We start from the raw sequence: 13,912 nt of genomic DNA, 5'->3' as shown, positions 1-13,912 counted from the left end.
CCTTGGCCAGCGGCGGGTCCGTCTTGGAGCCGGCTGGCGTTGGCTCTGTCGGACGCGGGGGCAACTTCTAGCAGCTTCTCACAGAAGCCACCCCTGTAGCCCCCCCCCGCTACCAAAACCTTGCCATGCAACCCCAGAACAAAAGGCCAGCACAATAGTTATATTTTCAAGGAGCCCAAATTAATCCATTCCCATTTCCCCCCCAAGTATTTGGTGGTTGTTAATGAATTTCTTTGCACAGATCTTTCTTGATATTTCTGTGAGCTTTTCCTGAAGTCACAGGTTAATCCTTTAGAAGAAAATGATCCACAAAGCCTAGGAGTTGCAAGGAGCTGTAATCCCAACCTCTCTGGATTATCCAAAATACATTTGTAAGCTACCAAGCTTTTTCCTCTCAGTGAAACTATAATACAAGATGGGCTACGCTTTCTTTCATCAAAAAGAATGAGATTTAAGTTTTCCTTAAAAGCAAAATATAATGAAGCAAGAGATACCTTCCCCTCTCGCCTTAACTATCAGACAGTATGCTTTTACCGTAACTGCAATAGGAGATATAAAGACAGATTATTTTTTTTTATAGTTCGTGTACCCATTCTTCTGAGATGTTACCCACTCGGGAACTTGATGAACTGCTTGTACTCAAAATATAAATAATAATAAATGCACGCAAAGTATTGTCTACCACTGACCCACAGCAACCCATAAAGGAAATGAAAACACTTTCTAATCAATTTCTTGTTATATTCACCACTGAGCCAATAAAAATTTTATATGGTGGTTGTAGCAGGAAAAAGTATATTACTGTCAAAGCAGAAAAACAAATGCATAGATTTAGCCCAATGGCAATTTCTTTGTTTAAAACTTCAGGTTTACTGTAGCCTCCTAAGGTTATAAGAACATTATCAAGCTTTTCCTGTACTGTTTTGCCACTTTGCAGCAAAATGTAATACCACGTGGCAAAATCAGGAAAAAAATCATTTGGAAAATGAAATGGGTATTCTAAATTGCTGTTAACAGAAGAAGTAGAGAGGGAGTGCTGGGTAAGGGGAAGAACAATACAGGAACAACACTTTGACACTGAGGATCACCGTGGCGCGGGGGGGAGATTTATTCTGAGGTTGTGGTGGTAATTAGTGAAATTAATCTACCTGTCACCATATTTGATCTGCGCTGCATTGCCCCCATGATCTCAAGAACCAGCAGTTCTGGGATGTGTCAGGAAAGTTGTTCTTTACCAGAGCACTTCACGGGAATTCTACAAGCCCTTTCTTCTTGCTCTAAGATGGCCTTTCTGGTAGCTGTCTTCCCCTGGAGAAACTAATTGTGGCAGGAAACCTTTTATTTATGAACCTTATAAGAGAATATTGAAAGGTTGAAGGGCCCAAATGGCTCAACTCTTCAAGCCATGAGTTACATCCCAGGAAAAATATTTTAATGTAAAAGCAGGAGCAATGTGTCTCCAGGAATATCCCAGTCAGCCCAGCAGCATCAACTCATCACCTGGAAGTCACACCAGCTGTGTGTTGTAACTCCCCTTTTCCTCTTGGCCACAAAGCTAAATATTGAAATACGGTGAGGTCTGCTAAGTCACAGCTAAGCTCCAGGTGAAAGAGCTCTTGCCAGCGATACTGCTTCAGTGGGGCAGGATGAAATGCAGCTGGTGCCCGGCTTGCAGGAGCTCAAATAGCTGCAACGCTATCTAAGGCATAATCCTTCTGCTCTGCTGGGCCACCTGGTGCCCTTCCAGGAAGAGCTGCTGAGCTTCTGCATGGACCCACTGATAGCCATGCCAACTCCTCCACAGTTCCTCTTTTAGAAAAAAATGTGGCTTGGAAAATCCCATTTCTGGTTCAAAATCCTCGTGTGGACATTGTGTAGGTCAAAGTGGAGGTTGGCAGTAACAAGCTGAAGTTAATTTGAAAGACTGAGTGTATGTATTTGAGTGCAAACTAAGTATGAAAGTGATTCCTCCCCTGTATTCTGCACCGTGATGCTCCATCTGGAGAATTTTGACATACAGGAGCCAAGTCCTTGAAAGCCAAGGGCTTTCAAGATGGTTGGGAGCTGGAGCACCTAATGTACGAGGAACATCTGAGAAATCTGGGTTTGCTCTGCGTGGGGAGAGAAGGCTGAGCAGGGATCTGATTGCTGGTTCTTCTTGGAGGTCCACCATGAAAGGAGGAGGAAAGAGTGGCAACAAGGGAAACTGATTCAGCATAAGGAAAAAAAATTCACAGGAAGTTTGGTTAAACACTGATGCAGTGTCCCAGAGAAGCTGAGGAATCTTTTCCATGGGAAATATGTAAAAACCTGCTGAACAAAGCTTAGAGCAACTTAACCTCGCTTCCACCGTGGCCTGGCTGCGAGTAGGGGGCAGAGCTCCAGGAGCCGCTTCCAATCTCAATTATTCTGTGATCCTAAAATGTGTTGCAACGCAGAAGGAAAATTAACTGCTCAGGCTCTCAGAGGTTACCTCTATTTTATACTGGCAAATGGGAATAGAGAGAATATTTCCATCAAAAAATCCTAACCGTGAAACTTGAAAAAACAGGAGTATGTATCTTGTTTTCAAGACACGATACACGTTAGCTTTACACTGAAGGCTGAAGCTTCCTTTCTTTCTCCAGCCCCCCAATCCCTGCAAAATCAAACCCAACCGTGATCCTCTAGCAACAAATGCCATTAGTTTCAGAAGTGACTAAGGTTGACTTCTCAGTCATGCTGATCTCCAGGGACTGGGAACTGAGGCTCCTGACGTGTCAAACAGCTTCTACAATTTTAAAATCTGTTTTAAATGGCTTTGTCTGTGATAACTTAGGTGCCTTTTGTTTTTGGTTTTTTTTACCTTTTAGCATATACACAACTAATGCAAAACTGGCAAAAGAGGGTCCAAGACCTTAGCGATGCATTTTTAGAGGCTCTCAAAGCAGAAATTTATTAACGTGAAATCAATCATAAATATCAAATCAGTTTAGTTTCCTGAATTTCTTGGGGAAGGAGAAAAATACGTTAGAAAATCTTTTCACACAGATTTGGTATCAAACTTTGGGATATTTCTGTAAAATCTTAGATTTACTCCCCAAATGTAGGTAATATGGATCTTAGCTAAGCTTAAGGAGAATTCTCTTATCATCTGCTTTTAACAAAAGGCTTCCCTAGGCCTCATTAGATTTTTAATAGTATCGCTTTAGAATAGATATGCACAACAGCACATCTATTGAAATAGAAATAGAAAATATTCATAAAAACTCAGACAAGCAAGTAATATTTAAATTTTTTTCATTCTTTTATATGACGAATTTGAAGCAGGAAGAGAGAAAGATTAATTATTGTTTTGGTTTTGAAGGGTTCTAAAGCTTCCTCTAATTTTTAGCTAATTCTCCTTCTTTCAGCCACTCAGCGATTTCACGCTGTCAGGTGTGGCTGAGGGAATTTGGCCTTATGGAAATACGTATCCTTACCACGCGGTATCCGAGACGCGGGTGCATCTTGCTGTACTTTGTTTAACTCAAGATGAGATGATCGCCTTTTACTGGAGTCCTCCCTGTGAGCTGTAGCTGGACGTAGAGCTCCGATCTGCCCACCCAGGAGTGGCAGGTACTGCCTACCAACCGTACGACGGATCAGGAAAACCTACGCTCTCCGTACCTCCAGGTCTGGTTTACCCATTCTGAAAAGTAGTAAAAATGCAGCTGAGTTTGGCCAGAAAATAAGACATCAGTCTTACCCTTTGGTTACACACCAGTTGCATTTAAGTGCGATACGCGCAGCGCTGCTGAAGCAACGTACCTTCTCCTCACAGCCGTTGAGGGAGTCGTTACCACTGGTTTAAGCTTTTCTTTTTTATTTTCTGTCTTCAGTGGCATCTGTGGTCAATGTGTGGTAAGAACCCAGGCTAAAGCACCGCCGAAGTCAGCAGCGTTACATGCTCAGTTCCCCAGGCTCCTGGCCATCGGGGGGTTCAATGAACACCCCCTCTTCTCGGGGGAGAACGGGGCTCTCCCAGTCCTGCAGGGAGATTTGTACGAGCTGACTTGTTCACCCTTGAGTTTTTACATGATGGAGCGTTTCAGACTCATGAGTTTCAATCTAACTTCAGATATCTAGATGACCGACTCAAAAGATTATTAATAAAACAGCGACCTCATATGTCACCCGCGACATATGAAAATATTCTAAATTGGGAAGATATGGTTCCATGTACGCGGCTTTCCTTTCCTGCTGGCACCTCTTTAATAACATGTTTTGTTCTGCTCTATTACCAGTCTGAAAGGGAACAGATTCCCCGTATGACAAGACAACCACAACAAGGAACCGTAGGTCTTGGCACATTGTTGGGGTTATTAATTTTCTGACAAAGAGCTCCTCAGGTCTTCATTCCACTGTGGGCAGAGACTTGGTCATGTTTAACCAGCTCCATGAAGGCTTTCTCTTTTTCTCCAGCTCAGAACAAGAGGGGAGCCCTTGTCTGCTACCCCACCAGAAGATTTGATGATATTTTTTCCGACGGATCATGCTGTGGTTTAGCTGTAACCTCCCAATCTCATTTCTGCATTTATCCTATACCCACGGACACAGCATCATTCAGGATATGCTTTGAATATATTAAATTCTAAAGGATTTTTTTCCTCTCTTTGAACCATACCTTCAGTCCGTTAGCAAATACACTTCCAGAGTTCCTTTCTACTTTCACATTTCTGCACGTGGCGTGTAGGAGCCGGAGCCATGGATGGATCCAACCAAACCCCATTTCCCTCTGCCAGATTTGTAATCTGAACATTACCACCTCAGTCCCTGCTCTTCCTTTCGATAAAATTTTGCAAGTGCTCTGTTCTGAGAGAAGTAATTTTGGAAATGGTTTTATTTACGTTACCTAACGCGTGTTTAGCTTTTAAATGATAATTTCAGGTAAATTCCTTTTATCCTCGTTCATGGCTGGGCAGAAGGGCCCTGTTAATGTAAAAAGTCATTTGGTGATAGCTTAAAAGATGCAGTCCAGATTTGATATTGGTGTAAGGATAGGGTCAAGCAATAGAAAAAATATTTGAGAAAGGTCTATTTGCTGTCAGCAGTGACCGAGCAGAGGCTGTGGGGACGCCGAGCGTGCTCCTCTCCCCTAGGAGTGGTTGGTGGCAGCAGCCAGGCTGGCATCGCCGCACCACGGTGGGGTTTTGCTGCTTACCAAATGCTTCCAAAAGCCAATATTTAAAATTAATTTAGAAATAGACTTCAGAAAACAATTTTAATTTCAGGTATATGCAGCAGTCCATTGAGGTGTATTGCTAACAATATCCATTTGTATTTTAATCCACGACCTTACTTCTCCTCTCTGTTTTGCTCCTGAAATTTGCTTGTGTCAGGTATGGAAGGACTTGCCTGAGAACTGGCCTCCCCGTCCTCTAGCACCCGGCTCTGCGATCTCGCCGCCGCTCTGACGCCTTCGCTCTTGTGCTGCAGCTCAGCGTGATGGCCCCGTGCCTCACGGTGCCGCAAAATACTGTATTTATCGGCGGATTAATGTCACTGGCAAAGAGAAGGATTTGGATTTCCTTAATGTGAAACAGCCTAGAATAGGTTCATTTTACTTGCAACTCCTGTTTTTCAGCAGTTAATTGTATTCTAAAAGAATAGAGCGATATTCTTATGATTAATGGTTGTAACTCATTTTATTTCTCTCCGAATGATGCAAGCTGAACTGGTGTGTTTTGGGGCTAAAGATGGGGCCCATATCTTGGACAGAATTTTTCATTCTTTAGTTTTGCTTTCAGAAGTTTTTATTATAAATCTTATCTATATAAATCAGTATAAATCTTACACGCAAACTTTCCAGAATATATTCAAAAAGCATCCGCTTTAAGCAAATGCTTAATTTAAGCCCGACATGTGATTTGCTAAACAAACTTATGACTAAGGCAACACAGAGTTTGTTCAGTAGGACCAAAATTTGCTCTAGTGTGATTCATCAATGAGTAAGAGTGATGCTATCTGGAGTTTTAATCTAAGCGCAGATTTGAATAATGACCTGGATTTTTTGGAAGAGCAGCTAGCTAAGCAAGAAAAGGAAAAAAAAAAAAATCTGTAAAGAATTCTGTGGTTGTTAACTACCTATTTTCAGCTATATGAGTCAGTGAGCTATCACATGGATTTGTACAGAAATATCAAAGCAAATCCCACTTCAAACCCACACCACGTCCCAATATATACCCTCACTCATCGATTCCAGCAAACCCAGTGAACGTATATTTGTCTGAAATAAAAGCAGAAGAGATCAGAGCTGCAGCAACAATTAACTTTCTTAAAACAAAGACTCCAATTTTCTGTGAAACTTCTGCCTAAGCTAATTTACAGCTGAACCGAGAAGAAATACGCAGTCAACAAGTGACATTTGCTGAGCTCAATAAGTGGAGTCTTCATGGTGCGTGCAGAGATCAAGGGAGGCAAATTGTTTTGCAGAATTGCAAAAATTTTTTTTCTAAAATGACAGAGATGGCAACTTGTGCAAATATTCCTTAATAATAATGATTGAAAGAGCTACAGCTGTCATGCACGGCCTGAAACCCAACATATTTCTTCAATATTATAAGCTTATTGGGATATAAATATGAGATACCTCTGGATACATGAGAGAAACATCATTTGTAGTGGTTCATATTTTGAAACATGAAGCCAATTACTGTGCTAGAAGAAAACATAACTCAATCTGTTACAGAATATTTCTGCTAAATCACATTCTAGTAGAAGATGAAGCTTCGACAGACTTTCTTTTTTTCCAGAATATTCTGCAATGTATTGCAAGTTGCTGCCAGATGTAAAGTCCTCTGGAAATTAAAAGAAGCATTTAGGCAATATTTTTAATGCTATATTCAGAATTACAACATTTACACACCAGAAGTTGAAAAAAATGTATTGTTTTTTACTTTTATTTCTTTTATCAACCAAAAAACCTTTATGGATTTGTAAGTCCTACCATCTTGGGACATCTTATTTTTCTCCTGCGGTTCATAAAACCCTATAGCTGAAGACAATTAGGACCTCCCCACCATAAAGAGGATTTAGCTGTGAATTAGCAAGCAAATGGACAAATGGAAGACGACACTGGGTCATCTCATTCTTCCTTGCAAGCGTCTGCTTCAAGGAGATGAGTTCAGCTTTTGCTGGGAGCCTCCTCACCAGGGAACAAGTTTTCTTCAGTGCCAGACTAACCAGAATGGACAATTAGGAAAAAAAAAAAAAAAATCAACCACAATGAGGCATTGCTACTTTAGAGAAAGCGATGCAGAAAAGCTCCTACTGGTAAAGTGCTGGACGGCAGCGCGAGAAGAGGCTGTGATGTGGTAGAGTCAATACCTCCGGCAACATAAGCAAGACCAAAAATCAGCTCATTGGCATCGTCTCATTTTCCAATTGTGCTTTTACTTGAACAAACCACACAACAAAGCAAATGGCTGAGAAAATAAATCAAGTCCATTTGGCTTTGGTTGAGAAATACCATCGCCAATTACTTTTGGTGTCCAGCAGATCCAGTTTCGGATCAGGGCTCTGTGCTGTGTAAAAGATACTGTTCAGAACAAAAAGACAGTTGGAGCCCTCCAGAGATGGAAAATGTGAATGAGGGAAGTAGACGTACCATGTTTCTCAGGGGCAAAACGGACCGTACGACGCAGCTTGTTAAGAACCAGCTGGAGCTGTTCTGAAAGACGTGCCTACAAATATATTTCTCTCGTTACCGAGGGCAAATTCACACGCTTAACGAGGGGCATGTTCCTGCACGGAGATGTCGGGTTTCTGCCGCTGTACTAGGACTGGGAATATGAACAGCACGAGCAAGTCAATCACCAGTCCGGTGGCTGCCTTAATTACGGGCTTCACGGCACAAACCGTGCGGCACAGCTCTGCATTACGTGCCTTCTTCTACAGCAATGTTAAATTTTATCTTAATTTTTTTTGTATTAATACTTTTCAGTCTGAAATCAAATGCCACATACTAATTCTAGTTCTAAAAAAAAAAAAAAAGTGTGGCTAATAAAATAAAATTAACTGGGAACAATGGACAACCAGCTATATACATTAGTTGATTCCAACACGAGCACAAGCTCCACGTGTGGCTCTGATGATTTCAAGGTATTTAGGAGAGAAACAGCTACGTGCTGGTGTTATCCTCCAGCACACTGCTGAGACGGCTTCTTACATACCAGGTACAACTGATCACCTAATGTGGCAACAAAAGGCTGCCAGAACGAACAAGTGATTGGAGAAACAATCATATGGAAAGAGATGAGAGGCGTGCGGCGTGAAAGCTGAGGAGGGACGTGATCGCTGGCTGCAGACGTAGCAGCGATTGAATATCCAGAGAGAGAAGCTGAACGACTGTGCTGGAACGAGCAAATGGATGAAAAGAAACTTTGAGCAAACGTAGGTTGGAAATCAGAAGACGATTGCTACTGTGGGATGATGTCCCAATCAGAACAACGGGAGGAAAGACTCAAATACGGCCTGATGGAGCTTCAAAACTGCTGAGGATTACGTGATGCTCTGCTTAGTAGCGCTGGCTTAGGCTTTCCCCGGGCAGAGCCCTTGCACCACGATTTTGGGACTAGGGGTTTTGGTTTTAAGCATAGGGTTTTTTTAACCTCAAACTAGGTTCTCTGTTTTGGCATTAAACAAATAGATAGTAACGCACGCTGCGCTGCTGGGTGGATTTCTTGGTAAGAAAGTCATGCGTGCAGGTCAAGAAATTATTTTCTTGTTAAAAGCAGCTATTTCTGAGCACGACAGACAAGACGACTTCTAGATTCATGGTTATTTATCTGAAAACAAAGTGCCCCGATGCCTTTCTGCAGCAGTAACACCGGAGGTTTTAAAAGCAGCCTTGTTTTCTAACTTTCCTTTTTCTGAGAAATGTAAACTTCAAGATGTTTTACGTATTCTTTGGTTCCAGAAAGAAGTAGAAGAGAATGCAAACTTCTGACCAGGAGGTGTTCTTTACCTGGGTTTGGTTTTATTGAAGAACAAAGTTGAAATAAACCTCTTAGATTTAGGAGGCCTCTAACTTGTGGAAATTTTCAAGAAGAAATCTCATTCCATCTTTTAAGGATCATTAAAAAAACCCCACGAACAACTCTGTGGGCCTGATAGTTAAAGGCCATAAAATTAGTTAGAGCTCCATACCACACGTTATTAATCACGTTTTGGGAAGACCCTGAGTATTTTACCCATTCCGATGACCTCAACGATGCCCTGACAGCTGGACACGGGGGGATTCACGCTGATGTCTGAAACGCAGTGATAATATCTGCTTTCCCTGCCATCAGGAACAGCGTGGCGCTGAAGGAAGGGAGCACGAAAAGCATCTTTTCTTCCACTGGTGATAATTTTTCAGCAGGTGAGAAGAGCGGCGAAGCAGCCTGGCTCCTGGACCACTCTGCTACTGCAGAGCGACTGAGAGGTTCCTTGGAGTTAGTGTGCGTGCTGTAGGACGTACTCCTTCACTGCCGGTTCTCCTGGAGCCTGCTGCTTTCTGAGCATCGTTTACCCTACGACCCCAGCTTTGTAACGAGCACCCCAGCAGTTTCACCGCTGCACGCTGGATACCCCAAGCCCACAAGACCCAGAGGTTAAACCCACACCGTCGCACACTCGCGAGCCTGCAGCGGCCACCAGTATTTGCACTTCCCTGCGACCGCTCCAAACGCACCCCTGAAGCGCAAGCATCCGAATCACGAGGCTCTTTGTACAGCTCCTTTAATTCATTCTCATTGAGCCTTGTTGGAAAACAAGATCTAACCATAGGCAGCAGCTCGGGGCAGCAGGGTGGTGGCCAAGAGCAGAAGAGCCTCTGTGCCTGCTCCTGTGCAGGGCTCGCTGCTGCTGCCGCCGTGCGTCGGTAGCTGTTTTGGGGAGAGGCCCCGCTCCCAGCCATCCCACCGCTCCCTCTTGGTTGTCTACTTGTTCTCCACCCCCTCCCCCAGGGTGGAACGGTCCCTCCTTGGCCTGGCCCAGCTCGTACTTGCACACGCTGCTGAGACGTCTTCTCCCGGTTCTGACCAGCTTGTGGAATGGGTACATTTGCTTTTCTAAAAATACTTGACATCTTCAAGATGTTCATCTCCTAAAAGTTTTAAGATCAAAATCAGAAACCTATTACACTTTCATTTGGTAAATAATTGTGTTCATTTTGCTGCAGGTTCAACTATCCTCGTGATACACTTCATTCACTCTTGCCATTTAATCCATTATTTTATTAGATACTTAAGTCACCCTTATCAGACAGTTAATAAGAGGATCACTGTAGATAGTTAATGACATCTTCATCTGAAAACTAATTAATAGAAATGCAACATTTGCGTCCTTTAGAATTTGGCTCTGTTTAAACCTCTTGCTGACAAAGCACAAGAAATCATTAAAAAATATGCAGAGATCCTTTGAGGTTTGTTAGAAACGGACTTTGCCCATTCTATATTTGAGTATTGCTTGATATGAAACGAGCTTTTCAAAAGTGAAAGCCTTTTGGCCTCAGCTCTGGAAGAGGAATGTGTATTTTTAATCACGCACGCTGGTTCACAGCACTTGACCTTAAATGCAGAGAGATGTTTTTACAAGGCTGAGGCCCTGGCCAGGTGATGGGAACGCTCCCACCTCCAGGCGGGACCCCACCTCCAGGCGAGACCCCATCTCCAGGTGGGACCTGCTGAACAAAGCCACCCACACACCCGAGCTGCTCCGCTGGGCACCTGCCATCTTAGGGTGGGTTCAGACTAGACCTAAGGAAGAAATTTTTTATGATGAGGGTGCTGAGGCCCTGGCACAGGGTGCCCAGAGAAGCTGTGGCTGCCCCTGGCTCCCTGGCAGTGGTCAAGGCCAGGTTGGATGGGGCTTTGGGCAACCTGGGCTAGTGGAGGGTGTCCCTGCCCATGGCAGGGGTGGCACTGGGTGGGCTGGGAGGTCCCTGCCCACCCAAACCAGTCTGGGACTCTGTGATGACAAGGGAGAGCATGCAGGAAGAGCAGAGAGAGCTCAGTTTGGGGGACAGACGCGATAACATCCTGTTGTACAGATTCCGTAATTAATTTTAATTTACTTAATTAAGTATTTAGTCTTTGGGGAAAGAAGATGAAAAAGTTGCTTCATAAACTGACAATGGGCGATTGTTCTCAGCTTCTTATCCTGGAGGCACGCAGGATAATGAGAGCTATAGAAATACTTGGCAAGATTGATTATATCGAGCAGATAGGAGTCCCCCCGGCACAGGCTTCTCATGCATTTGCAGAGTAATGGATACCTCCTCGCTCTTCTGGCGTACGTCACCGCTCTCCATTTTTGCAAGAAATTAAACTGGCTTTGTCTGAATGCAGCTACTGGGGGACAAACGTGACAATGTTGAAATAAAGAAACACAGAAGAGAGCGGACAAATTGGACGGAATTGCTCGTGTCTTACGTGGCCAAGAGCAATGAAATGCAAAATCAAAACTTGGAGACATCAGCAATTTCCGATTCGAGTTGGAGATTAAGCAGATTTCCATCCGGACTGCTCTCTCCCCGCACACGTGGAAGAATTCTTTATGGAGCGACTCAAAACGATACCCAGTGTGAGATCACTGAAAAGTGCCACATCAGGAGGTGATGCTCTGAAGTTAAATTTATCTGACTTCTTGGGTTCAATGTGTGGAAAAGTAAAATTTGTCCTCAAAAGCAAATTTTCATTTGCAGACTTTCAGCTTGGGCAGCTAATGATGTGGTTACAGCTTTAACCTCTGCCAGAAAAATCATCCCTTCATCAAACATTAAATCAACAGACAACAGAAGTTGGGGAAATGATGTTATTAAAATTCTAATGTGGAAATTCCCAATACTTTTCCCCATACATAAAAATAAAATGATATAAATATAAAAGAAAGCCAACAGATGTAGTGTCATATGGACTTGCTTAATGGCAACGCTTAGCCTTTCGAAAAAAGATTTACATCCACATTCCCTACTAAAACTTGACATTTGCATTGAATAATTCATAGTTTGTTGCTTGCTGTGCTTTGCTGCCTTTCTTATACTCCTAAGTAATATTAGCTCTGCTGTTAGAGAAGTAGATCAGTTCTAAGAAAGACAGATATTTTGTTGTTACTCTGCAAAACGTGAACATGTACTTAGCTAAACCCGTGTGAAAACTTCCCCAGCAAGAACTCTTCGCCTATAATAGAAATGTTCTGTACAGATTTAATTCGCACCATTACTGGGCTTCAGCCTAATTCTCCCACAACTATTCCAAGTATTTTAACCAGAATCACATGTAGTTTGGCCGTGTGTTTCCATGCCTGCATGTAGCTCGTTTTAGGACAAGCTCATTCCACCTAACTCTTTGTCTGGACGCAGACGAGGTTGCTGTCAGGGCTCTGCCACCAAGCTATGGAGACCTCCTCCCTTACAGCCATCCGTCTCCCACCGCTCTCTGACCCGAGGATAAAGGTGTAATAAATGTTTGGAGAGACACCTGGGTATGGAAACTTGTCAAAGCGGGTGCTACAGCAGGACTCAATACGCCATTTCTGTAAAAGTTAGTGCCCCGTTGCAGGGTTGCAAATACCACACTTCTACTTTCGTAATTCTCCTAAATTTTGTGCTTATTTTTAAAATTTTTTTTTTTTAAATTGCATTTATGTTTTTAATTCTAACACTTGTCTATTTTAACCCTTCCATCATAACCAAGTTATTAATGACAAAGATTTAGGCAGTATCAGGTTTTTCCTGCCACGTACTCTGCAATCGTGAGAGACGCCGTCGGTGCTTGTGCGGACCTGCGGGCTCTCCTCCCCCGTCCGCCGCTTTCCTGCCTTTTTCTCAGGGAGCACTTTCGTAGTTTATTCATTCAGACTAACGGATCAACCAGCACAACACAAATTCATCTCCCAACTATCGCGCGTACCGACAGGCCTAAAACCTTTGCACCATGGTGCTTCTCCGCAGAGATTTCCTAGGGGGAACGTCCTTCTAAAACTTGCCGAGCAGCCTTGGACGGTTCCAGACAGTTTTGCACCTTTTTTTTAAATATAAATAATCTAAAATTTTAATTAAAATTGATAGGTTTTGAATTAATTTATTCTTTTCCCTCACCGGTGGACAAAGCTTGCTTCCCTCACCTGGTGACAGGGCACTGTTCTGCACCGTCCCCTGAGGCCTTCACGTGATGGACCAACACTCACAAACTCAAAACACGGGCGTCCGCTAAGTCTTTCGACGTGTTTTGGGGTTTGTTTTTTGTTTTAAGTTTAAAACTCTCTTTTCCATTCTACGTAGTTTATACTGCTTTTAGTTCAACTTCCGCTTAAAATATCACATAGATGAGCAGGCTTGAATTAGGCAAAAGAAGGCCTTGCAGAGCAACCCAATGCAGCCCTGGGACTATGGGATGGGAACGTAAACATCTTCTGTTTACTAACTGGAGTAGGGGAGGATGTCAGTGACGCTCCTTGCTGTAGTATCACTAATTTTGGAGGTTCCTGCCAATCAAGAGGGTGCGAGAAGGACGTCGATACCTGGCTCAGAGGGTACAACGGTCTTCATAACTTAAAGAGCAAATGAAGAGAAAGGCCGTCATCATGTTACCTGAAATGCCAAAAGCCAAAAATTTCACCCTTTATATTAACTTCATTTTTTGTAAAATACATTTTTGAGTGTCTGGAAAACGAAGAGCAGGCTTGAGACGACTGGCACACAGTTAATTAATCAGGCAACAGAGCGGTGTGTGCCACGGGCAGATCTATTTTTAATGCTGTGATGACACCTTTGTGGCCAGGACAAGAGTTTTCCTCTATCAGGCTGGCATTTGTGGACGTCCTTCTGCAGAGACATTGGGAGGAAGAATTACAAGTTCTCCTCTCTCTTATTTTGTTTGTCCAAAACTCTTAACATGTGTGAGACCCG

The sequence above is a fragment of the Balearica regulorum genome, chromosome 6 (assembly GCF_011004875.1).
Source record: "Balearica regulorum gibbericeps isolate bBalReg1 chromosome 6, bBalReg1.pri, whole genome shotgun sequence".
Lineage (NCBI taxonomy): Eukaryota > Metazoa > Chordata > Aves > Gruiformes > Gruidae > Balearica > Balearica regulorum.
The sequence above is the reverse complement of the archived record's forward strand: the minus strand, read 5'-3'. Positions refer to the sequence as shown.